This window comes from Rattus rattus, chromosome 18 (genome assembly GCF_011064425.1).
Source record: "Rattus rattus isolate New Zealand chromosome 18, Rrattus_CSIRO_v1, whole genome shotgun sequence".
NCBI lineage: Eukaryota > Metazoa > Chordata > Mammalia > Rodentia > Muridae > Rattus > Rattus rattus.
The window spans coordinates 43,501,302-43,528,938 of NC_046171.1; the positions used below are offsets into that span (position 1 = coordinate 43,501,302).

The 27,637-nt window shown below is 46.9% G+C and overlaps 1 pseudogene; it reads right to left on the minus strand.

The window, feature by feature from the left end:
- Nucleotides 1-7,815: 7,815 nt before the first annotated feature.
- On the minus strand, nucleotides 7,816-9,394 carry LOC116886814 (annotated as a pseudogene).
- Between the last annotated feature and the right edge of the window lie 18,243 nt (nucleotides 9,395-27,637).

A 27,637-nucleotide genomic window follows, 5' to 3' on the forward strand; every position in this document is an offset into this window, starting at 1 on the left:
GGTTCGCTCGTGGTTTGAGGGGGACACAGCCCTATGGCGGGGAACTGTGGTGAGAACTTGCAACTTGCTTGTTACATCTTAGTCCACCGGAAAGCAAAGACACTTGGGGCAGAAGTGAGGCCGGGTTATGGCGCTGAATGCTCACCCCGCTGTGACCCATTCCTCCAGCCAGGCCTCACCTCTTAATACCACCACGTTCCAAAACACGCTGGGTAGGGACCAAGTGTTCACACGGGAGCCGGCGAGCACATTCCACACTTGACCCAGAAAGTATTAATTAATCTTTGGGTGGATATGTAAAATACCTCATTTGGCTTTAATTCTCTGATAAAATGGTTCCACGACATCCACATAGGAACAGCTATTTAAGGTTCCTTTAGTGATGTGTCTGCTGAGGTCTTTTGCCCACCCTCCTTTTGTGTCAGTTTCTAATTCACTCCTCTATAAGACTTTGCGTAAACTGGGTGTAAGAGCCTCCTTGTCGTGCATAGTCTCTCCCTCTCCGTGGTTTGTTCTCGTGGCGTGTCTTTTATGAGCAAAAGTTCCAGCTTCCAGGTGGTTAACCAGTTTGGTCGCTCTTTCTTTAAAGTTGGTTCTTTGTAGTCAGTGAAGAAGTCTTCGGCTAGCGGGGTGGGATGGCACACGTCTGTGGTCTCAGGGCTTGGGAGGTGGAGGCAGAAAGGTTGTCAGTTCAAGGCCAGCCTGAACTGAGCACAAACAAGCAAAGAAACCATGAAGTCTAAAGATACGCTTGGCCCTCTGCATTTTTGTCTAGGTCTTCACTGATTGACTTTCCGAATTGCATTTACAGTTCGCCACACTTGGTTGTGTCTGTAGAGTAAGACAGAGCAAGATAGAGTTAGTTTGCCCAAGCTTTGCTGTTTCCCCTATGGATGTCTTGTTACCCTCACTTATTGAAGTAACCGCTTGTCCCTCCCCCCTCATCTTTCCAGTCTTATTTATCAGAAACAAGTGTCCATTCAAATATGTGACCGTGTTGCTCCTGTTCTCTTCCTTGGGTTATTTTGTCATCCTTGTCCTTGGGCCTATACAGTACACCTGAGGTAGAAGCCCTAGGAACGTGTACATCTGGTTCATTCTCAGTTACAGGACTGAGACGTTCTATGATTGTCTGCCAGACACGGTCCTCACAATATCCATAGAACACTGACTGCTCTTTGCCACTTTGGGTTTCTGACATGGCCGGCTTCACCAATGGTGACTTCTCAGGCATGATGGGCTGTATCTTTGAATTATGAAGCAAAATGTGTCCTTCTGGGGTCTTTCGAATGGGAGCAGCACCCACAGGCTTACATGTCTGAATATGTGGCCCTTCGTTGGTGGAACTGTTTGGGAAGAGTTAGGAGGTGTGGCTTTGTAGGAAGAACTGTGTCTCTGAAGGTGGGCTTTGAGATTTCAAAAGCCCATGCCAGCCCCCATGGCCCTCCCCATGGATAAGATGTAGGCTCTCACTGGTAGGCCTACCTGCTGTTGTCCCCAGCCATGGTGGCAGTGAATTCCTATCTCCCTGAAGCTGTGAGCCTCAGATCGTTGCCTTGGTCATGGTGGATCCTTTTGTCTTTTGTTTTAATCACAGCAGTAGAAAAGTAACTAACACACTATCCTCCTGAAGTTTCTCTTGCCATGTATCCTGTCACCGCAGTGAGGAAAGGAACTCATATAGAAAACCTGTGCACAGTAGAGCTGTTGCTGTGACAAACCTAACCATGTTGTTCTCGGGGTCTTGGGACGGGCTTGTGGGAGGAATGTGGAAGAGCTTGGAGCTGCAGGTTAGAGAGGCCCTTAAGACGTGATGAGCAGAATCTAGTGGGCCGTTTTGCTGGGCGTATGAAACACCGGAATGTTGAGAACTGGGGACACTAGAGGTCTCGTCAGAGTTCAGAGGGGAATATGAGTCAGGACTAGGCTCGAGGCTACTAATGTGATGTTCTGTCAAGAAGTCTGCCATTAGTTTGTCCGTGTCCTGAGTGCCCAAGTGAGGCTGAATCGAAAAGTAATGAGATGATTTCTTTGGTAGAGAATTTTTTTTAAGATTAAAAAATTTTATTTATTTATGCATGTATATGTATGGGCAGGCATGTCTATGCATGTGGAGAGAGAGAGAGACTGTGTGAGACTGAGGAAGGTTAAAGAGGCATTGGAGCCCCAGGAGCTGGAATTAGATGAGGTCGTGAGCCAACTGACATGGTGACACGGCGCTGGAATGGAACCCAGGTCCTCTGAAAGAGCAGCAAGTGCTGTTACCTGTGGAGACGCCCTCTCTCCAGCATTGATGCAGGATGTTTAAGACAGAAAAGCGGTCCACAAAATTGCTCCTTGGCCTCCACACTTGTGCCGTGATACACACACAAGCGTCTCCCACAATAATAGCAGGGGAAAGGAGCACCCACAGTAGCAATACATTTGAACTTTTCAAATTGTGAGAAAGAAGAGTACACAGGAATCTGTAAGCACTAATGGGATTTGCCCCATGAAGAGAAACATTGTTCTTTGTCCCGATACAACAGGAAAAGTGACTTGAAGGGAAAGTCCGTCGGAAGCTCTAACTTGTAACGAAGCAAGCTTTTTTTTTGGAAGGAGAGATCCTGAACTGGTCAAATAGTCAAGGGCAGTGTTCCCTCAGCACAGAGCTAGGGTGGCTCAGGGTCAGGCTACCTTCTGAGCTGGCAGCAGGACCTTGCAGCCTTGCACGTGTGCTGCTCTCTCACAGGCGTGAAATATGCAAGAATGTGGGACTGGCACCTAGGCTCCAGAAAAGCTGCTCAGGCCAGGAACGCAGCAGGGTCAGATTCCCTGCAAGGAAACCTTTGAGAGGCCTTTGTGTGAGGCTATGAAGGAGAAGCCCAAGGAGCAGAATGTTGGGGATGCTGGAACTGTGTCGTGTCCAGCAAGGAAAGCTTCAGGCATGGAGTAAAACATGGGCAGCAGCATCCCATGTGCTTGGGTCCCAATGAATGAGAAGGAGAAAGTAAGTTGAGTACCAGTGTCTCGGGCCTCTTCTTAACTGACGATACAATGTAACATATGCCTCACGCTCTGGCCGCCATGACTTCTCTGCTGTGATGGGCTGCACTCTCAAAACTGGGCCCAAACCGCCTTAAATTGCTCTTGTCATTGAATGTGTTTTCAACCAGAAAAGTTACCAATACGGTCAGCAAGGGGAAGAAAGAAAGAAAGAAAGAAAGAAAGAAAGAAAGAGAGAGAGAGAGAGAGAGAGAGAAAGAAAGAAAGAGAGAGAAAGGAAGGAAGGAAAGTTTTACACAGCATAGTGTCATAACCCCATGTATGAAATCACATGTAGTTTGCCTCTTGCGTTTCATGCCTGTTCACGCCACAGTCCCTCCCCCTGCAACCTGGAAGTGAGGTACATCGCATAAGAGCAAGAATGACAGAAGCCCAGTGACGGAAGCTACCTTAAGCACCTGTCTATCACAACGTGGGGGAGGGGGATTTATCTGATGGTAACTCCAGGGTGTGCCAAGACCAGTCTGTCTGCAAGAGTCCCCCAGGCCTTTAGCGCCAGACTGGACCAGCTGAAGCATCCAGCCTTGTGGGCTGAGACACTACCAGATTCTGGGGTTCTCCAGTGTGCAAGCAGCCATTGTTGGACTACCCAGTTAATGGAGTGAACTGAATAAATGCCCTGCTCTATGACGTATATTTATTCCACCAGTTCTGTTCCTCTAGGGAGCCTGGCCAGTACAAATGACTAATTAATGCTTCTTCTTATAATACCTATATAGGTATCATCATTTCTGTTCCCACACCAGAAGGCAGGTTCCATGAGGTAGGAGACTTAGCCTTTATTTTCTATTGTATACTATGGACATGGTTGAGAGCCCGGAGATGCTCTGTAAGTAACTGTGCTTTTGTTTTTGTTTTGCTTTTTGATGGTTTGTGTCAGGGTATTGAAGTAAAAATTTCTGGTTTCTTTAGAGAATCAGTCGCGTCGTGTGATGTCTTTCTGGAAACTGTCTTATGAGAGGTTGTCTCTGTCGAAGCAGACACGTGGGATAATGTTTTGCTGAGAACAGGCTGGTGATGTTTTTTCTGGAAGCTGCCTGAAAGAGAGGGCATGTGATGTTTTGGTGGAGCAGACGCTTGAGAGGGCACAGGATACTGGGAAAGGGTATAAATAGAGCCCAACAGTGGACAGCGCTGTGTGGTATTGGTTCGCCTTGCCACTCTTTGCTGGTGGTTGTTTGCTGTGACTTCATAGAGAGAAATGCACCACGGGACTTCTCGTGATGTTCCAGCAGCTTCTTGCTACTGCCACAGACTTGGGCCCATTGGCAGAGCCTCTTGATTTCTCTGGATGGAACTGCTGCTGCCGATTCTATAAATGGTGTTTGTGAGTGGATCCAGCTGCCGCTGCCGATTGTGTGAACTGGACTGCTGACCTCCTGACAACACGTATTGGATTTGCTCCAAAAAACTATTTCTAAATAGGTCCACATCCTCCTTTGGCCTGATACCTTCCCTTTCCACTACCTCTGGTGGGCCGTGGGCTAGAAGGGACGTTAAAGCACTTAAGTACACTTATTAAGGTAGGTCTTGAGAATTTCAAGCCTTACATGTAAGTAAGGCTGACCTTCAATTTGCTATGTAGTCAACAATGACCCTGAACTCCTGCCACTCTGGGATTACAGGCGTGTACCATCGCTTCTTGGTGTGAGTAATTCTTGAAGGAGCGACTGCTACCAAAGACACGGTAGAGGCCACCTGGTTTCATTACAACTTGAAAAAGAGACCAGGCTGCTATATGTCTACCGGGTCAGTACAGGAACCGTGGTTTCTTTCTTACGATTGATTGCTCAGCCCGTTCCGCTTCCCTCTGTGCAGAGATGAAAGTTTAACGCTGTCAGCTGACAGCACGGAGATGACAGGCTCCTGTGCAGAAGGTGTTGCTGCCGGTTTCGCCACGTGAAACGACACCGCCTTTGTAATCTGCTCACTTATCATCCAGAGTAAATGTCAACAGTGAGCAGAAGTTTCAAGACATGAGTTGTTATAATCAATAAGGAGGAGGAGTACTGACCAAGTGAGTCATTGTCCTGCCCCCAGGGAACAATGACCTGAATTGTCTGCGGATGGAAAGGTAAATGGTAAGAATTCGGTTTGAAAGGAAAAAAAGAACCAACACACACACACACACACACACACACACACACACACACACACACACATGCACGCACACGCACACACGCATGCACAAACACATGCCCATACATAGATACACACACACACACACACATGCACACACAGACATATACACATACATACACACACAGACACACACATACATACACACACATGCACACACACGCATGCACAAACACAGGCCCATACATACACACACAGACACACACACACACACACATACGCACACACAGACATATACACATACATACACACACAGACACACACATGCATACACATACATACACACACATGCACACACAAGATACACATATCTTGGTGGAAACACACACAAACACAGGCCCAAACCCTACATAAAAAACACACACACAATAATCTTAGATCCAATAACATAACACACTTAAACATATACACATCCTTTGAGAACACACCTGTAAATACACAGACAGAACACACACACAAACCGCCCACACAGGCCTCCACACACACACACACACACATCATCCTACACATTGAGCCCAATGAGAGATTAGTAACAATAGTCATTAATGAAATAGAACAGTCTTAGAAGGAAGCACTCAGTTTGTTCCCTTTGTGACTGGCGTGGGATGGAGCCCACTTTGCTGACCAGCCCTTTTCGGTAAGCTCTTTACCCAACTGCAGCCCCAGCAGTGCCTATGACCTACCATGCTTTGTAAAGAAACTCTGTGTTAGCAAGAGGATCTGCAGAGAGAGTGCACCTCAGAGAAGACGTTCCAGTCGCTCTGCCCCAGCTCTCCCCTGCTTCCCAATGTCTCCTCTTTCACTGTCCTGTTTAGAACCCTGCTTTACTGAAATGATTTGAGTAAAAGAGAGTTCCTAGGTCCATGAACTCTGTTTGTCTATCTTGTTTTCCTGTTCTTCCTCTCTCCTCTCTCTCTCTCTCTCTCTCTCTCTCTCTCTCTCTCTCTCTCTCTCTCCCACTCGCTCTCTTCAGGTGTATTTTTTGTAGATAGGCATTCTTCTGAGACTGAGTGTATGCTTGTAATTCCACCATTCAAGAGGCTGAGGCAGGAGGATTAACATGAGTTTGAAACCTGCTGAGCGTGCATAACAGGTTTGAAGTTAACGTAGGCTATATAGCAAGAAACTGCCTCAAAAATTAAAAAGTTAAAAATATCACTACAGGAATCTATAGCCAGAGACGGTGTGCTAATCAGCACAACTGATGAGAGGATGACCCACGTTAAGCAATTGCCCCAAGGCCTTGCCGGGAAATGGGATAAATACCTTTAGCAAGTCAGCAAACCGTGCACACAGAGGACAGCTGCAGGGCCACCGTACTACACGGGTGAAGAGAGGAGGGCTGGTGGCTTGTGAGGTGCGTGGCGTTTATGATGTCTACATGAGACTTGCCTCTTGAATGCTTGGTTTATTTGCACAAATAGTCTTTCGATACCAAGTTATTATAAAGGTTATGGTAATCTCAGTAAACAGACATCTCGCCGAGCAGGGGAAAGGTTGGTCAGGCAGGTAATGCAATAGGTGTTCCACTGTGGACTCCTCTCTTGTAGTAATGCCTTGGGAGCTTGTGAGCTCGACCTGCATCCTCTGTGAAGTCCTTCAGCTGTGGCAGGCCAGGAAGACGGCACTCATGGAGGTTCCAGACGGTCCTTCAGGGTCTCTGGCCAGTGGCTAGCACTGACAGGTGGGCATGTAAGAATTCAGCAATAGTGTTGGTGAGGCCAGAGTTACAGGGTCTCCAAGTCCCTTTGCCGATGGGGATCACTGCAGAGGCTTGAGTTGCTGTTTCTTGATTACGGTAGTGGGAAACTAGTGTTGCTTCCAGTTCCCAAGTTTTGTATTAGTTTTAGTTCTGTGCTATCATGTCTCACAGCTTAGGGCTGGTTGGCTAACATGCCAATGTCACCTTGGGGTTAGTTCATAGTGGAGCAAGCATTACGTTGTCCGTGTCATACAAAGTGGTTTCACTTACGTTCCTAACTTTGATGTTTGACCCTTCTGGAAGCCTACCTGAGCTGCTATCAAAATATCCTGGTGCCTGCCTCTTCCTCATGGAGGCCCTAGTTAGCATCTAAGTGTGTGGTTGAACACAGGGAGGTTCTGTACCTGTTTGCTAAAGGCAGTTTATAGGCTTGGCCGAAACTGTCCTAAGACTAGCTTTAGGCCTAGTAACGAACTACCCAGGGTCGAAAGATTATAGAAAGAAATGGAGTCTCAACCCTCTCTTGCTATTAGATATGTATCAGTATTTGGAGCAGGAACTTGATCGTTACTGAGCAGTCAGAAAACTGACTTTTGACCTAACAAATTTTGAAAATACACTTTAAAAAATACTCTCCAGTTGTTGTTCATACAGTCATATGCTTTCTTAAATTTTTATTTATTTATTTATTTATTTATTTATTTATTTATTTATTATAAGTACACTGTAGCTGTTTTCAGACACACCAGTAGAGGGTATCAGATCTCATTACAGATGGTTGTGGGCCACCGGGTGGTTGCTGGGAATTGAACTCAGGACCTCTAGAAGAGTAGTCAATGCTCTTAACCACTGAGCCGTCTCTCCAGCCCCAGTCAAGTTCAAGGGTCACAATGCTCTGTGCTCCAAGCAACTCCAGGTCTGGGCAGTCCTCAGTCATCTTCTTTCTCAATATAAGTCTTTGCCTTTATCCGCGCCATTTGTCTGGTCAAATACCTGTCTCTAGCCGACATCACTGTTTGCTCATTGCTCTGCTTTGCAAACTTGCTCATGGCCTCAGGGGGCCTCTCTAGCTCACTGCACTTCCTGGTCTTTCCTCTGTCAGTCTGTGTTTTGTTGCTAGTGATGTTGCAGAACGAGAGGGCTTCCCTCGGTCCCCTTTGTCCTTTTCCATGTTTCTCGCTTTGCTGGACCTTTCTTGGTCAAGAAGGTCATCCTTTGGTCTAGATCTTGGGCTGCTCTCCCTCTATCTCGATGATGTCTTTCTGAAGACTGCCCACTTCCTTCTGGCTTCTCCTTCTCCCTGTACTTTCCACTGTCTTCACATGTTTCCCTCCTTGCTTTCCTTTTGCCTTTCTTTTCTTTCTCACTGTATCGCTCGTGATCATTCCGTTGTCTCTTTCTTGTCCTCTTGAGGAATATGTCTCCCTCTTTCCTTCTCCATCCTGTCTTTCTCCCTGTTCTCGTCCCTTCAGCTCATCTTCGTGCTCGTGCCTCTTCCAGAGGTGACCTTTATGACTGGCCTCTCTGTGTCTATGAGAACTCTTTTCTTCCTGGTGGCGGCAGTCCTCGTGACAGTTCTCATGGTCTCTGGACTGCCTGTCCTGGTGCTGACCTCCCTTTTGCTCAGGTCCTCTTGACTGGGAACCTCGTGAGCGGTGCTGGGTACTGAGCCCCCTTTCCTCACTGGATGATCGTGAGTGGGCGCGATTCTTGTGATGCTTGAGGCGTTTCACGGAGGCGCCAGTGTCTTCGTCCCCTCTGGATTTTACTTTACACCATCCCCAGAGCTCTTAACAAAATCGCTGTCAGCGTCTGGGTTTTCCTCCACTTCCTCCCTTTCATCCGGGTAACCCCTGAGCCTCTCTTCTTCTATCCTGGCTTCATGAAAGCTGGATGTAGGAACTGCTTCCTCACCCACTGCTTGGTTTAACAGATGTTGGTGAAATCCACTGAGACCTGAGACCTTTCTGCTTGGTCACATCCAAATGTGCTTCGAGGGCTGCTGCCCTCTCTTCTCTTCCCTCCTCCTCAGCTCTTCAAGGTTGTTTTGGTTTTTGTTTTTGTTTCTTATATAAGCAGATGTCGCAAATGTCTCTTTATCATCAAATTCTCCCCTTTCCACCTCTCGTTCTTTCTGTATTTTCATCTCCATTCTCCCTGTTCCTTTTTCCTGATCTCCACTGCTTTCAGTAAGTTGTGAATATATTTGGGCTTTCGATCTTCTCCCCAAAGCAGTTTGGGGTTACTGTCCTCCTCTTCCCCCCTGCATTTCGTCATAAATGCTGTCATACTCATACACAGTGGAATCTCCTGCAAGAGCTCTCTGAATCTCCAGTTTGGTCTGTCTCATGCCTGCTTCTTATCAGCTTCTCTCTGAAGGCTTTCGCTCATGGAAGTCTCATCTTCATCAGAATCATTCCCAAACACCGATGGTTTTTGCAAAACTCAGTGCAACGGCTGTGTTTTCTTTGGTGAAATAAGCCCATGAGGCCTGCCCGGAATCGCCATCTTGTTCCCGCCTCCACTGGACATGGTCGGCATGGGGCATGTCTTATTTTTATTGCTTTCGTTAAAGAAGAAAGACGCATAGGTCCTAGTGGTCAGTGGAGGGTGTCAGGAGAGTGTCCTTCAAATTCATCTAGTTATTGATTTTGAAAATCTGGATTTCTTAGTGGCTTTCAAAACGATGGATTTCAGGTTCTAGGTTAATAACTGTGTTATGATGACGGTTGTCGTGGTGTGAATGAGAATGGCCCCCATAGGTCACAGATTTGAATGCTTGGTCACCGGGGAGTGGAACTAATTAAAAGGATCAGGAGGTGGGGACTTGTTGGATAATTGTGTCACTGGGGTTGTGTTTAGAGATTTCCAGAAGCCCATTCCAAATCCAGAGTCAGTCTCTCTCTCTCTCTCTCTCTCTCTCTCTCTCTCTCTCTCTCTCTCTCTCTCTCTCTCTCTTCCTGCTACCTGCAGATTCAGATGTAGAACTCACAGCGACTTCTCCAGCACTGTGTCTTCCCGAGAGCCACCATGCTCCTTGCCACCTGAGGACTGAACCTCTGAAGCTCTAAGTCAGCCCCCATTAAATGCTTTCTTTTGTAAGAGTCGTCATGGTCATGGTGTCTCTTCACAGCAACAGAGCCCTCACTAAAACAATGGCATATTTTAGGACGGATACAAGAGCCTTGGCTTGTTTAGCAAAATCCTACCATGAGCTGGATCTCTAGTCCCTCGGTTCCTTTCGGTTTTATTAAGACTGGTTTGTTTTTATTACATATACGTGTAAGTGCTTTCCTGAGTCTAGTGTACCATGTACATGCCTGGGGCCCCTAGAGGCCAAGAGTACACCAGATCCCCTAGAACTGAAGTTACAGGCAGTGGTGAGTCAGGTGCCAGGAACTCAGCCTGGCTCCTCTCCTGCTGAGATGTCTCTCCAGTCCCAGTTCCTTTTTTCATTCAGAGATAAGATCTCACTAAGTTGCTGGGGCTGGCTATGAACTCATGATCTTTCTGCCTTGAGCTCAGTAGCTTGGATTACAGGTATGTATCAAGAAACCCAGCAGTTATGGCTGCTTAGTAAAAAAAGTGTTCTCCCTGTTAACAGCCAGTGAGAGGCAGAGCTAGAGGATCTAGGCCAATGAACTGCTGTGGTTTTAGCAGAGAGGCCATTGGTTCCTTCAGCAAAGGAACTTCTTAGAGGAACTACGGAAAGGAGCATCCTTGAGAGACTCGCTCCACAGTGCGGAACGTCCTCTTTCACATTTGGCTTGGGCTGAGGAAGTGTCCTTCCTAGAAAATAAATGATGGCTTCCTAGAAAAGATCAAGTTTCTGGGAGCTAAATGTGGCAGGGAAATTCTTTACATTGTTACCAAAAAAAAAAAAAAAAAAAACCACAAAAAAAAAAACAAAAACAAAAACAAACAAACAAACAAAACCCCAAACACCTAAGGCATCCGCCATCTACGGCTTTGAAGGTTTGGTCTGATACTGCTATGTATTCAAATACTAAATACTGGTCCCCCAAGATCTGGTTGCCCTGTACCCCCTCCAGAGGATCCTCGGGGACAAGAGTCTAGAGCATACCAGCCTTTGTTGTGCGGACTTTGCCACCAAGTTATCCCTGATTGGCTAAAGATGCTGCAGCCGGGGCTGGGCAGAAGAGACAGGGGTGGAGGGGGTGGGGGTGGTGTTGGTTGGGAGGGTGAGGGGTGGGGAATGGGGAGTGGGGGGATAGGATGGGGGTGGGTGTGGAGAGGGTGTGGGGAGGGTGTGGGGTGGGTGTGAGAAGGGGATGGATGGGTGTGGGGAGGGGGTGGGGTGAGATAGGTGTGGGGTGGGGATGGGGTGGGCTGGGGTGGGGTGGGCTGGGTGGGTGGGGTGGAGGTGGGATGGGGTGGGGTGGGGTGGGTGCGGTGAGGGGGTGGAGTGGGGTGGGATGGGGGTGGTAAGGGGGTGAGGGGGTAAAGTGGGGGGTGGGGCGGGGTGGAGGTGGGGGTGGGATGGGGCGTGGGTAGGATGGGTGTAAGTGGCAGGCGCGGGAGTTTAAGAGCATAGGTTCCAGGCTTGGAGTTTCAGGTAGCAACCATGTGATAGAGCGGGAGAGAGGAAGGAAGAAGGAAGTTGCCCTGGGTAGGTGGATCGTGAGCTTATGGCTGTGAGGGCGGGTCCTGTTGGAGTAAGAGCAGCCAAGGTGGAACCTGGCAAGAGCTGTCTCCGGGTTACTGACAGGGAAGTAGACAAAATAGCATAGAGGGTTGATATCTGCCCAGCTCTAGTGCTTTTAAGCTTATTACAAATTTAAAGTGGTTTTTTGGGGCGGGTCTTTTCTTTGGAATCTATATGATCTAAGTGGGTGGAAAACACCAAAATAATATTTCCCACAACAGGGCTTAACTGAATTTCTCTTTTTAGTCTTTTATTCTGATCATCATCAATCGTATATTGATTTCCATATATTGAATAAAGCCCAGGTAAGGATTGAGGAAAGTATTCATGCAGAGGGTTTGTATTTTTATTCTGAGTGAGCTCTAAAATACAAAAAAACAAAACAAAACAAAACAAAACTGTTTTCTTTGTTCTCATACTCCTGCCCTCAGTGTCCAGCTCAGCCTGCCCCACCACATCTGTCCACACCACATCTATCCCACCACATCTGTCCACACCACATCAACACCGCCACATGTGTCCACATCTGTCCATACCACATCTGCCCCACCACATCTGTCCAGGGTCTTGCGTGCGAGCAGGGAAGGCTGCCCCAAGCAGGCCTTCTTTTCAGTTGGAAATGTTGGGAGTCGGATGGATTGGCACAAGGCAAACGTAATTGTGTTAACGTCAAAAATGGAAAATATCATGCATGTTAAATTCTATAACCTGTCATGAAGGAAATGATTTGCTTGGCTCTAATTATATTCTGGATCTGTTTACTGTTGCTTGGAATAAAGACGGTGCCTGTTGGCTTTATGATTCAATGCCTTTATTGAACCATAACAATTTTAGGTCGCGGAATTCTACTACTCTACGTCTGATAGTGAAAATGTATGTGGTATTCTCTACACTGTGGAATCTTCATCAGTGTTCAGTTCAGCCTTCCTAACTCTGAAGACGAAGATATTGGTGCTGACAAAATTGATCACTTATTCACGGTAACCCCATCAGATTGCAGTGCAGATATACTTAGGATCCCAATGCCCACCAATGAGCATTGCCCTGATCACACATTGGAGAAGTGATATCTATAGGCGGCCATCATTGTGGGGAGAATTTTAAATTTGTTGAGAAAAACTAGAGTATCCATGCGTTTCTGCCTTCATTAAGTGTTTGATTTTAAATAGGACTGTATTCCGATCGTAATTATGTATCAGTTACTTTACCTTCTTGCGCTGACTGAAGATAGTTTGTGTTTAAACTTCAGTTTAAATGCAGCATTCTATGCTTCTGGTTCACCAGAGAAGACACAGGAGAGCAGGGATCAAAGGAATTTTAGTGATCATTTACTCTCAGCCTCCAACTTTACAGAGGAAGCCAGGACCAGAAGTGCACTGAGGCTCCTGAGTTTGAGGACAGCCTAGGTTGCACAGTGAGCCTCCTTGGCAGAGAGAGAGAGAGAGAGAGAGAGAGAGAGAGAGAGAGAGAGAGAGAGAGAGAGAGGGAGAGAGGAAGGAAGGAAGGAGGAGAGGAGGAGGGGAGGGGAGGGGAGGGACGGCGAGAGAGCGGGAGAGGGCGGGAGGAGGAGGAGGGGAGGGGAGGGGAGGGGAGGAGAGGAGAGGAGAGGAGAGGAGAGGAGAGGAGAAAAAATGAAGAAAACATCAGGAAAAATGACCACTTGGCCAAGGTGGCCGCTTAGTCTGTTAGCAGCAAAGAATTTAGAACTGAGGTCTCCTGGCCTAGCGAGCTTCGCCACACTGTCTCCAACATTCCTGCATGCTGCATGTTTTAACGTTTGACTCTTTTTTTCTTTTGAGTGAATATAGATGGTTTTAGTTTTTGTGAGTCAAGGTGAAGTTTCCCACGGTCCCTAACCCTAAATGTTTCCCATTCTCTCACGTCTTGAGCAGATTTGGGTGGAACTAAAAGGAGACTTCAGGGGAATCACTGAATTGAGAGGTAGGTTAGGGAGAGAGTCAACCTAAGCAGCAGAAGAGGTTGTAGGTCGCCATGGAGATGATGTAACATGAGGAAGGAGGCACTGAGGAGGACCCACGTGAAATGATTTCAACAGCATCTTTGGGCCCTGGGTCGTTGGACCAGCGTAAGTATTTCTTATTCAGTAACAAACTCTGAGTATACTTACAGCCTGATTACTGTATGCAATATAGGAATTACAGAAGAGCATTGTTTTCTACCCGGTCCCCGAACAGGCCACAGCAAAGATAAACACAGAGGCACACACATTAAAGATCTAGTCGTTAAGTCACAGCTAAGGTAACGTATCTGACCTTCCCAGAAACCAGAGTTTGAAATTACGGTCAAATCTCCCAATTGGCTTGACAACTAAGATACCTTGGTTTTAATTTTTACACAAAAGAAGTGGCTTGGAATAACCAGCTATTGATTGATCCTTTAAAGAAAACTGTCCTGATTCTCTGTCCCTACCGGATAAGGGAAATAAACCTCTTTCTTCTCTTGAGCCCATCAGAACACTTAATGCATTTTATCGAGTATGTACTGTCCACGCTGCCACTGAAACTCAGATCTTTAAAAGACATTGTAAGCTGGGCACAGTGGCAATGCCTTTGATCCTATCCCTGAGGAGGCAGAAGGCAGGTGGCCAGCCTGGTCTACGCAGTGCGTTTCAGGACAGCCCCAGTTATAAAGTAAGACCCTCTCTCAAAAGAACAAACAAGCAAGCGAACCAACCAACAACAACAAAAAAGAAATGATGATTTTATCCTCTGGCAACAGCTACACTGAGAATTTGGAAGTGTTGTTGGGGTCTGTGAATCTCTGAAGAACGATAAATCACTTTGCAAATGCAAAGAGCGTATATATTCCTGCATGCAGGGGCCTAATTCCACCGAGACAGAAGGACACCGACTAAATTAGCAGATTCAGTCTTAAAGCAAAAAGAGGAACATCGGGGAGGGGTAGGTGAGCCATATCTTGATTGGTGGGTTCTATCTCTGAGGATCTGGGTGATACTATGATTCACACTTGCTTCATGTTAAGAAGGGGTAGCTCTTGACCTCTTGGCTGCAAGCTTGGCTAACTGTCCTTTCGCAAGCTGGGGAGGGGTACCTCTTGATGTAAGCCTGCAGTTGTTCCAGTAACTGACTTGCCCAGTTCTGAGAAGTAGAAACGCAGGCCTGGTCTCCTGAGCTACTAGTTGCAGCCTGTTAAGGAGTGAGCCTCACTCAGGCCAATTCACTCCTTTCGGTGTTTGCTATAGTGGACTTTCCTGATACCGGTGCCATTCTACTAATCTGGGCATTTCTCAGCAGCTTTACTGGTAGAGCAGTACCACCGTGGTCAAGGCCCAGTGACATGCACAGAATACAAACATCTGTGCAAACGTGGCACCCGTTTCTTTCCACTTTCCATTCTTACCTGTAGAAGTCTGGTTCTTCCTCCCAGACCTGTGCTCTCAGAAATAAGACTCAGATTCAAAATATATTTACAAATACCTGGGCCATACAGCAAGACGCTTCTCTGTCTAGATCATAACTTAAAATAACCCGGTTGTTTCAACCTCCAATCTGCCCCATGGCTGGTTACCTGTGCTCAGGTACCCTGGGTTCAACTCGTCACATCTTCCCAGGTGAGTTTCCGTGCCCGGCTCTATCCCAGAATTGTTTCTGCCTCCCGGATGTCCCGCCTTCTATTCTACCCCTTCCTATATGCCACAGGTTTCTTAAATTGACAGGTGACACATCCAAACAATGCACAAGACATTCTCTCTACACTTACCAGCCAACATCTAGGCTGGTTCACCGTACAGAAGAACGGCAGAGGGTAAAAGTTGCAGACTTTGTCTCAGACAGACCCAATCCCCTACTCTCAATGTTCTCTCTCTCTCTCTCTCTCTCTCTCTCTCTCTCTCTCTCTCTCTCTCTCTCTCTCCTCCCCTTTCTTTGTGTGAATGTGTGTGTGTGTGTATGTGTGTGTGTGTGTGTGTGTATGTGTGTGTGTCCAGAGTGTGTGAATGAGTGCACACATACGTGGGCATGTGTTTGTGGAGGTCAGACATTGACATCAGATATCTTCCTTAATCATCACCCACCTCATTTTGAGACAGGGCCTCTCACTGAACCTGGAACTCACCCATCCAGCTACGATGGCCAGACAACAACCTCCGGGCATCCTCCTGTCTCTGCCTCCCCAGCACAGGCATTGCAGATGCATGCAAAAGAAACTCAAAAGTCATAGGTGGAGGGTCATAAAGGATTTACTAATGCACTTCCTTAGGAGACATCAAATTACACAAAGTAAAACTTAGCTAAGGAAATGCTGCCCCCCGCCAAGTACCCCGAAGATAAGTAGCGAGCTAACCAGGCCTGTTAAAGATAAGGGTAATTATGATGTAAACGTCTGCTAAGCAGAACTAGCTAGCGGTTAGGCTCATCCCTAAAGAACACGCCTCTAACAGGCAGCTCGAGGGCCAGCACAGGGTCACAACCCAGTGCACGTTAAATCCTAGCCTGATAGAAAGCCCTCAGCTCTCTTCTTGAGAAAAGCACAATTCTGCCAGATGGGCAAGATTCTTCAGATAGAATGCTAGCGATAACTTTGCTGTGTAAATCTCCCATCTGCACTGGCCAGACTTGTAGTCTCCTGCCTTTGTTTAAATTGTCCAACGTGAGGCCAGAACCTAAAAGAGATTCAGGACAACCAGTGTCTCTCTCTCTCTCTCTCTCTCTCTCTCTCTCTCTCTCTGTGTGTGTGTGTGTGTGTGTGTGTGTGTGTGTGTGTGTGTGTGTGTGTGTGTGAGAGAGAGAGAGAGAGAGAGAGAGAGAGGCATAAGCCTAAGGAGTTGGTAAAATCTTCTATTTGTGACCAGCTCCTCTTTGAACATTAGCCAGAGCCAGACAAGCAATATTAAAGAGTTTCCCCTTCACCTCTGAGTGAACGATTTCGTACTGGCTAAGCATATTATTTCTATACTCACTACACGCGTCTTTTTACATGAGCCTCAGAGATCTGGACTTAGTCCCTCATGCTTGTATAACAAGCACTTTGCAGGCTCCCAAACTTCTTTAGTGGTACAAGTTTAGGCATTACCTTAGTTTCGGAGCAAAGCCCCAGCTCTAACAATGCTGAGGAGTTAGGCTTAACTGTTCGTTTCAATATTCCGGTTACAGAAATAAGTAGTGTCGAAGGGCAGAGAGATGAGAGTCGACAGACCAGACACCTGGGGAGAGGAACAGATAGAGGTCAGGGACTCCTAAGTCTGAGGTTTGGGTTTGAACAGAGAAAGAGCTGGGGCAAGAAGCAAGCGGTGCGCGTCGTCAGGCAGGCTCAGTCAAGTCTGGTCCATCACTGTCTAAATTCTGAGTCTGCATGGTGGCACAAAGAGGTTCTTACTGCTTGGGACAGTCAGTCTCTATAAGATGACAGCTTTTGCTCAGGGTTAGTCTAGTCATCGGGTGACCTGTCTGCAAACTTCTGCTTTTCCTTGGACCCTACAGGGTTAGGAGTGACTACAGACTTCTATGTCCCCTTGGGAGCATCTGTGTATGCAGCAGGACAGTGTGAGAGCTGACGAGGGAACGACTCAGGCAATCTCATGTACCTGTGCGTGCGTGGCGTGCGTGCGTGCGTGACGTGCGTGCGTGGCGTGCATGAACATAGGAGTCAGATCCCAAATGCAGGTAGGGTGCTAGGGTTTTCTCCCCACTTAGTTCAGCCTAAGTTGCAGTTGTCAAGGTGATCCTGGAATGGAGCTGGACTGGGAGAGCGTAGGGCTGTGTTGGGATAGTGAGGGAGATGGAGGAAGGAGGGATGAAGGGAGGAATAGGAAAGGGACAAAAGCAAAAGGCATAGGAGTGACATACAGAGAGTCTCCATGTGGAAGAGTGAGCAATGATGGGGCAGTGACGAAAGGTGCTCCCACAGCCCCTCAAGCGTAGCCCGGGGAAGAGCAGTGTAGGCATGCGCTGTAAGCAGCTCAGAAACAAAGCCAATGGAGTCATAGTTTGCGTTTTAACACAAGGAGCAGGGGACTCCTGGATCTGTTAACGCTGCAGAGATTGTGGTGAGTTTCTCTGCAGATTCAAGTCAGGTGTTATCTGCGAATCAACGGGCCAGTTTCCGAGCTGTGTCTCTTACGGTAACGCTCTGATTGGGATGGACGTTCTGCGAGACTCGGGCTGTGGGCTCCTCAGAGCTTCTCAGAACTTCTCACCATGCTCGAAGCTACTGTTGGGGAACCAGGGGGTGAGAAGTTGCCGCTCCTTAGCTGTTAAGAAACAGGAAGAGGATTAGGGTTGTCCTCGTAGACAGGTCTGGTCAGTAAGGCAGGCACCCTGCCCTGGTGACCTTCTTCTCGCTCTTCAGCTCCTCCTGGTGCCCAACTTTGCCTCTAAACAATACAGACTCTTGTTTGTGCCCTGCGTTTTGTTCTTTCTTGCAAACAGGTAGGAAGGCACAGTGGGGAAGCCACTTCACCTCCCTGTTCCCAATTCCTTGACATGAAATACAGGCTTAGAATCACAATGTTAGGTGCCCATGGTCCCCAGGACAGTGAGGACTTCTGGTGACTTGGATTCTATTTCTAAGTAGCCAGCCAGGAGAGGGAAGTGAGAAGCTGCATGCAAAATAAGAAACCAGGGGCCTGGGGGCTGGGGATTTAGCTCAGCGGTAGAGCGCTTGCCTAGGAAGCGCAAGGCCCTGGGTTCGGTCCCCAGCTCCGCGGGGGCGGGGGGGGGGACCAGGGGCCTGGGAAAACACTTGCTCTCTTAACAAAGTCAATTGCTACTCTGTTCTGCCAGTAAGCGTGAGTGAATGCCCAGGATGGCCCATAATCAATCAATCTCTCTCTCTCTCTCTCTCTCTCTCTCTCTCTCTCTCCTCCTCCCTCCCTCTCCTCCCCTTCCCTCTTCCTCCCTCCCTTCCATCCTTTCTGCCTGTCTTATCATTCTCCTCCTCCTCCTCATTATTATTTAGAAAGTGGAAAGTTTTATGCTAACTTTTAAACGTTGACAGTGTAGGTTGATGGTATTGTGAACTATAACGTGGCAGCGGCAGAGGTAAGCGGGCACCTTGTGTGGCCATGCCAGGGTGTCCCCCTGAGAAAGACGCCATTCGACAGAGCTAGTATAAAGAAGGTTTACCGTGGGGGAAAGGAAGAGGAGTGAAGACCCGGAAAAGGGGAGAGACAGACTGAGCCATGAGAGGGGGAGAAAGTGAGGACAGAGAAGGACAGAAAGCAAGACGGAAAGAGAAAGAGAGGCCAGTGGGGGATACCTTGGAAGAGGGGGGGAGGAGCAGGGGCTGGGGTAGCAAGCAGTTCTCTTATACACTTCCAGGTCACCCACCCCTGGAGCCGCACAGGTAGTAATGGCGGCAGATGATGACGCAAGCTGTTGCTAGGTCGCTGTTGGGAGGAGCCAAGCGGAATTTTCTTTAAGCCGACAGCTGGAACCTTAAGCCCATAGGCTGTGAGGGTCCAACATCTTTCGTAGGTCTTCCAAAAGAGAAGAATTGAAGTCCTTGTTAATGGCACTTGAACTTGCGGCGTGCGCCACTGTGGCAAGCCCTGGTGATTCCTGCTCAAGGGAAGAAAGTATGACGGTGATTTACCCTCCATGATGGGCACAGTTTGGATGCAAGGTCGTCCCACTCTCCACAAATCAATATAGAGCTTTAGCTCTATTGTCTCTGCGGTGTTAGGGATCAAACCCAGGGTCTCATGGATGTAAGGCCCACCAAACGAACTCTGTTCTCAGCCACAACGTCGTAGAAAAATGCAAAAGCATCCAGCAAGTCACACGGTGATGTGAAAACAGCCTTCATAATTAGTTGATTAATCATTGTCAGCCTCTTGTCTTGTGCTGATATCCGAGTAAGACACGCTCAGGGTATTGATTACCTCCAAGCCAGGAATCCTTTGTAGCCACCACCCGAAGGGCACATTGACCAGAAGCCCACCTCGAGTTACTGCCTTTTGCAAAGTGATAACCAGTTGCACAGGCAGCTGTAACCCAAGCTCATCTGCCTATGGGTGGCGGGCGGTTCCTCCTGCGCCGCTGTAGCTGGATTGCTTTCAGTCTTAATGGAAATCTTTCTGAGACAGAAACCTAATTCCATTTAGGTAATAATATGCCCACTCAACCTTTCTTCCCGGAACCAGCCAGAACTTCGAACGTTTGGGGGTTTAGGAAGAACTGGCAGAGATTGCTCTCTGAATGCAGGGCTTAGAAAGACTTGCAACTTTACGCCATTCTGGGGACTTTTCCCTATTGAAAGGCAGTGTCTTAAGTCCAGCGTACTGAAACTCAGGAATGGGAAGAGTTTACATGCCAGTCTTAAGCCAAGACTGTTGCCATTGTTCCAGCCTCCACTCCACTCTACTCTACTCTACTCTACTCTACTCTACTCTACTCTACTCTTCTCTTCTCTTCTCTTCTCTTCTCTCTCTCTCTCTCTCTCTCTCTCTCTCTCTCTCTCTCTTTCTTTCTTTTTATTAACCTGGACCCCTGGGAGCTCCCAGAGATTAAGCCACCAACCAAAGAGCATACACAGGCTGGTCCGAGGCCTCTGACACATATGTAGCAGAGGGCTGTCACATCTGGCCTCAGTGGGAGAGGATGCAGTTAATCCTGCAGAGACTTGATGCACCAGGGTGTGTGTGTGGGAGGGGCCGCCCTCTCAGAGACAAAGGGAAAAGGGGAGGAACTCTTTGAGGAACTCTTTATTTATTAATTAAATAAAAATTAATTAATTAATTTAAAATTAACTGAAATATAATCACATCAATCTCTCTAACACTTCCTGTGCCCTTTCTCTCCAATCTCTTCCATGCCCTGCCCCCGAATTCATGGCCTCCTTTTCTTTGGTTATTATTGTTACATATACATGCAAAATTACATAAGTGCAACCTGCTGGATCTGTCGAATGTTACTTGTACATGCGTGATTTCAGGGCTGTGTGTCTTATGACCAATCAGAAGCTCATCGCTGGAGAAGATTAATTGATCCTGGCTCAGAACTTATTAGTGGCTTGTGTGTGTGTGTGTGTGTGAGAGAGAGAGAGAGAGAGAGAGAGAGAGAGAGAGAGAGAGAGAGAGAGAGAGAGAAGTGAGGCAACAGCGGTGAGGATGTCAGTGGAGGTCAGATGTCTGTGGAGTTCTAATCCCCTGAAGCTTGAGTTACAACTGGTTATGAGCAACCTGCTGTAGGTGGTGGACACCAAACTCCAGTTTTCTGTAGGAGCAGCAAGCTCTCCTAAATGCTGAGCAACTCCTCTATAGAAATAATTTAAGGGGAAAAGAAATGGGTTCTAAGCCTAGGACAGACATTTTTCCTTCTGCCAGCTCACAAAGTCCTACCTCTCTAAAGTCAAAGGGACACTAACTGACCCTTTACTGTGATTGGCAGGATACTGGGGAAACCTGGGGCTCTGATGGTGTGTTAGCTTTTGTAACTGCAAGAAACTGTCTGGGCTAACCAGTCGCTTTAAAAAGAGGAAAGTTCCTCTGGGTTCACAGCCTTCTAGTCCAGGGTATTTCGGTCCTGTGGGTTTATGTGTGTGGTGAGACACAACAAGAATACATGGTGGGGAAGCTGATGACTTTGTGGTGACTGAGAAACGAAACAGAGAGAAAGGAGAGTCAGGGTCCTGACATCCTCTTCTGTGAGGGTCCTGCAAGCCTCACTTCTGACACAACCCAGAAAACCACCCAGTGAAACAACCCAGGGAGAGTCAATATTGAATCTCAGTTCAATACGACTTAGCTGCCGGCACTGGTTCAGACGTCTGGACTCTGACACTGGGTGGTTTATTCTAGCCATATTTAAGCACAGCACCATTTTGGTAAAAAGGTTTCCTGGTGACAATTAACTCGGTCATGAGGGCACAACAGAGCTTAAGGCTTGTTTCCACTGAAACTCTTTACCAAGTGCATACGGTTTCTTCTATAAAGGTGGGTTCTGTTGACTTAGAAACAATGTTTCAGTTAAGGGTCTAGGGGGAATGGCACCAGTAAACATCACGGCTGTGGGAGTCAGGATTGGCCTGGCCCTAAGATAACACAGAAGTCACATAGGCTGCTCTAAGTATAAGTACCATCCTTCATGAAGATGGGTTTTACGTTCATGATTTGTTTTTGGGGGGGGGGGTGTAATCTTGGACAAAGAAACAATACTCTGGGGTATTCAGATGAAGCCTGGCTCTATGGATAGCAAAAGGTCAGCAGGTTGTAAAGTACACCCTTCCCCAGCATTCTGGGTGGAAGTCAGGTAGACATCTCCTTCTTTTCAAGAGACAAGCATGTGTCTTTAACCATCGGGTTTTCCTAATGAGTTTATATGGTAAAACCAGCATCCCATTAAGGAGGTGGGGAGAGACAGAGAGACAGAGAGAGAGAGAGAAATAGAGAAAGACAGAGACAGACATACAGAGAGTGAGAGAGACAGAAAGACAGAGAGAGACAGAGACAGAGAGAGACACACAGAGAGACAGTCAAAGACAGAGTCAGAGAGAGACATACAGAGACAGAAACAGAAACAGAGAGACACACATAGAGACAGAGTCAAAGACAGTGTCAGAGAGAGACATAGTCAGAGAGAGATAAATGAGAGAGAGAGCGAGAGAGAGAGAGAGAACACATGGGTCTTGAGATCTCAAAGCTTGCCCCAAATGACAAACTCTATCAACACGTCCATACTTCCTAATCCTTTCCAAGTAGTTTCAACAACCAGGGACCAAAAAGTCAAACATAGGCCTATGAGCCTTTACTGGCCATTTTCATTCAAACCATCACAGATGCTGACAGGAGCCCCAGTAAAGCAGAGAGAAACACAGGAAGACCTGTGTCCTACCCATGTTCATCAAACTCCCAGTCACCACACTAGTCCGTCATTCCTTGGGGTGAGCAGTTAGCCAAGGATTGCCATGTAGGAGAGGAAATTAACATGAAAAGCAGAGATTGAAAAAAAAGGGGGAAAAATCTAAGCAAAAGAAAACCTTTTAAAGACCTTAATAGCGTCACACGGAAGAAAAGACTTCACATTGCTGTACAAAGAAGAGATCAAGGCAGGAGGACCAGGAGCCTAAGAGCTCAGGAGGTCTGGTGTCTACACTACTCAGCCATCTGTGGTGGCACTGAGACTGTGCTCTGGCCTGGGCAGCACGAAGACGCCACCTCGTGAAATGGGAAAGGAGGAATTGAAAAGAATTTGAAGATCTAAAACAGAGCTGCAGAAAGAACAGATTCAGTAAAAGAGCCGAAAGGGGTCAGATTTAGTAATATATAAAATTCAGGACACTGTTTAATACAAATCGCGTGTGACAATGTGAACGTAGAACGCACATGCACACATATACGCGAAGCTTTAAGAACTCTCAGAAAGCTTTTGTTGGATGTATTCCATGGATGTATGTGAGGAAGCCAAGAAAGAAGGGGAGGGACTCAGAGACAGGAACAAATAGAGGGTAGGTAGACAGATAGAGAGATATGAGATAAGGAGAATAAAAAAAATATATATATATATATTGTATATATAATATATCCATGCACATATGTACATATCTATAAATATCCATATATATGTATGTATACATGTTACATATATGGAGAAAGAAAGAGAAGGGAGCAAGAGGAGGAGGAAAGGGGAAAGTTGTGTTGTGTTTGCTAGTTTTATGTCAACTTGACACTAGCTAGGGTCATTGGAGAGGAGGAAGCCTCAACTGAGCAAATTCCTTAAGATCAGGCTGTAGGCAAGCCTCTGGGGCATTTTCTGAGTGCCCAGCCCATTGTGGGTGGGACTATCCCTGGGCTGGAGATCCTTGGTTCCGTAAGAAAGCAGGCCGGGCAAGCCACAAGGAGCAAGCCAGTAAGCAGCACCCCTCCATGGCCTCTACATCATCTCCTGCTTCCTGCCCTATTTGAGTTCCTGTCCTGAGTTCCTTCAATGATGAACAGTGCTGTGGAAGTGTAAGCCGAATAAATCCTTTACTCCCAGGATGCTTTGAGCATGGTGCACCATCAGAGCAATAGTGACCCTCACTAAGCAAGGATAGAGAAAGATAGGAGAGGGAGAGGGGGGAGGGAAGGAGGGGGAGGGGAGGGGAGGGAGGAGGGGGAGGGAGAAGGGGAGGAGACGGGAGGGGGAGGGAAGGAGAGGGAGGGGGGAAGGGGAGGGGAAAGGGGGAGGGGGAGAGGCTTGTGGAATGTCTTGTAGCCTTGGTGAGATTACTGGTTTAGCTTCTGTTCTCCCAATAAGAAACCCGTTCAGCAAGCCCCTGAGATTCCTGGAATGCCTTCCCATGCTAATGAGACATCTCAGCACCTTAGCCTTCAGCCCACCCTGGGTATTCCTACTCACTTCCCTAAAACTAGGTAACCCTTGATTCGCCCTGAATAAAGTTGATCTGTCTCCCCAGAGCTAGCTAATCTCTGAGTGTCGTCATTTCCGTTGTTCTCACGGTCCATCTGAAACCCTGTTCCGGAGAGAAGGCACGACTCACAGTCGTGGAGCCTTCGGACCAGTGGTTCTCAACCTTACTAACACTGCGACCCCTTAGTACAGTTCCTCATGTTCTGGTAACCTCCCCTAACTATATAACTATTTCATTGCTACTTTATACCTGTAATCTGCTCCGGTTATGAATCATAATGTAAATATCCGGTATGCAGTATATCTGATATATGACTCCCTGAAGGGGTCGTGACCCACAGGTCGAGAAGCGCTGCCTTGGAGGGTGGCGCTTTCCTGTCCCCGGAGGGAGTATGTCACTGGGGGCAGGCATTGAGAGTTTATAGCCTCAGCCCCACACCCAGTTCACTCTCAGGCTGCTATGGCTGGATGGAAATCTGACCTCTCAGCCTACTGCTCTACCCCCTGCAGTCATGCCTTCCCCCCCACCCCCCCTGCGCCGCACTCTCTCCAGAACCACGGGCCAGACAGAACGATTTTTTAAAGTTATCTTTGATCATATTTAATCACAGCCACAGAAAAATAAGTAAAGCAGGAGGAGGGTAGATATCTTGTAGATGAGATAAACAGAGATTATAGGCTGACAAGACAAGCAGTATAGCAGCAGGTCAAGAGAGGAATTAGCCCCGACTGCGTCCGGGTAGAGCATTTGGTGCTTGAAGCACTGAATGAGGTTTTTATTATGTCAGAGTTTGGGTATGTCTTAGTTACTTTTCTATCGCTGTGAAGAGACACCGTGATTAAGCACGGTTTATTTAGGGCTCACAGTTTCCGAGGGTGAACCATCATGGCCCGGAGCATCGTGGCAGCAGGCAGGCGTGGTTCTGTTATCAAGAGCTTACATCTTGATCCCTAGGCAAGAGGCAGAGAGAGCACTGGCTTTTTGAAACCTCAAAGCCTCTCCCAGTGACACATGATACTAAAAATGATAAGGTATCTATATGATATTAAAATAGTAATATCAGAAAATAGCCATGTAAGTGTATAATTAAGAAGCAGAAATGCGAATGGCTACAGAGGAGGACTAATATTTTGTTTTTCTTTATTCCATTTATTCTTATTTTTGTACATTGGGGTTCTGCCTGCAAGGGTGTCTGTGTGAGGGTGTTCGGTCTCCTAGAATTGGAGTTACAGTTGTGAACTGCCATGTGGGTGCTGGGAAATGAACTCGGCTCTTTGGGAAAACAGACAGTGCTCTTCTTAACCGCTGAGCCGGACAGATATTTTGTATGTTAAGTTTCCTGAAAACATTTGGCTCGTTCAGGCGCCTGTAACCATGGTTACTGAACTGGATGAATGTCAGCTTCGGACTGGTTCAGACTGGCCTGGACAACACTATAACACTGCCTCTACACAAATAAATGTATACTGCTTACCTTAATAAAATATATTTAATATTTTAAAGGGTACAAATCTTAGAGGCAAAATATAATGACATTCTAGACCATGCAGGATTTATTCTCGGGATGAGCAGTAGCAGAAAACTTGTTATATAATATACAATATACACAATATAAAATATACAGCATATACAATATACAATATAATCAGAGCACTAAATATACAAGATATGTGCTGCAATTTTATTATAATTTGTTGATAAAATTAAATTTTTAATGTTAATTTTTTTAAATTAAACCTGGGGGTGGGTGGTGTCAGGAGCTCCCTATCTGGCCCAAGCTGCCTTCATATTCACTATATAGTCTAGGCTTGCCTTGAACCCAAAATCCTCCTGCCTCAGCTCCCCAAATGCTGAGTGTACCCATGCCCAGTGATTAGCTTTGTATGAATGCATATGTGTGTGCTTGCATGGCTGCATTGTATGAGTGTACATGCGTGTATTTGCATGACTGTGATGGCATGTGTGTTGTATGATTGTGTATGTGTATGTATGCATGTGTTTGCATGGCCGTGGAGCCACAGTGTGAATGGGAGCATTGGGAAACCCCAAAAGATGACGTTAAATTTCTTACATCTCCACTGTATTTGTTGAGTCCAAATCTCTCTCTGAACCCAGACAGCAGCTTGTTTACGTAGGTAGCTTCCCTGGGGTCCTCCAGTCCTCTGGTCCCCCCGCATCTACCATCCAAATGCTGGGATTGCAGGTAGTTCTCATGCTTGTCTGACTTTTATGTAGAATCTAAACTCTGGTCCTCTGACCGGCAGGGTAAGCATTTTAGCCACCCAGCCATCTGTGAAGCCCCATGAAACACTCCTCTTGAGGCCAGGGAGTATACTTAGGTTTTCTTGGCCAGATAATATGTATGGTTGCTCCCTCCCCCCCCACCCCTTTTCTTTCTATATAAAACTATATATATAGTCCTCCTGCCTCATCTTCCCAAGTCCTGAGATAACATCTCACAGACAACTGTCACTACAATCTCTCGCTATGATGCAAATCTGGCCTGCGTCATCTCCTTCAACCTCCTAATTCATGAAGGAGTTTGGTTCCGGATGTCAGGTGTTAAAGATATCCAGGGGATGGAAACAATCTGCCTAGAATGTTTACAACTGAGGCCTTTGAGGGTGGTTAGGATCAAATAGTGTCACCAGAGTAGGGCCCTCGAGATTGGTTCCTGGTATCTTTATAAGAAGAAGGAGATGGACCAGGCACATAGACATAGATATACTCTTCTGTCTCTGGCTTTATGATGTCCTATGTCATCTTGAGGTTTCTATCAGCCAGAAGGACATTACCAGGCATGGCCCCTAGACCTTTCACCTTCAGAACTGTGAAGTAAAATAAACCTCTATTCTTTTTAAAGACACCTTCCTCAAACAATTTGTTATAGTAACAAAAATCTGACAGACACAAAACTATTAGTGCTATCTAGATGCCAGGCACCTCAGGAGACGTTCACAATGACCTTATGCTAGCTTTATGAAACACCCACCCCAGGGCTTTGAGATGAACTCCCTTCTTGCCTATATAAGGAAGGGAATTTATTTCCCCCATTCCCTACTGCCTTTAGGATCATGGCTGAGGGTCAAAGAACAGAGAGATTGAAATCATACAAGAATGTAATATGAATTACATGACACAGGAAGCATCATCTGCAAATAAAGGCATAAAGAAAAGGGTTGATGTGTGCCAATTTAGGCTTGTCTTGATAAAATAGACAGTTGTGAGAGGTATGATTGGACCATGGGCTATGGAGTCCATAGTGATGACTTGAGTTGAACTTGGTAAGTGGCCAGTGTCTATACTCAGGTATTGTGTTCCATTCCTCTTAGACAACAGCGTGCCTCTTGGACGAGAGTGTTAGGACCCTCTAGACAGGATAAGAAAGTTCTTCTAGGTTTTGGGATCTGCTTTTGGGGAGAAGTGGGAGTGGGGTAAGAATGAGCTCCCTGCTTTCGCTGTTTGTGTTTGGGGTGACACCTCATGAATTCTACCAGCTGGAGATGGCTTCTCCCGAAGTTTTCCCTGTTCCTCATTCCTCAGAGAATTGTACCTGCCACCTCTCCATCATGAGACCCTGAGCCGTGCCTGCCTCAGCTCTTCCACCACATCGTCCCTCTTTTATTTTCTCTCTTATCAATTCCTTGATTGTTTTTATTTATGATCCACCTCCTTTCATTGGCACAAAAGCCAGGATTGTGTTGTTGTTCATCTGTTACTAGAACTTTCCGGTGCGTAGTTACAGCCCATTGTTT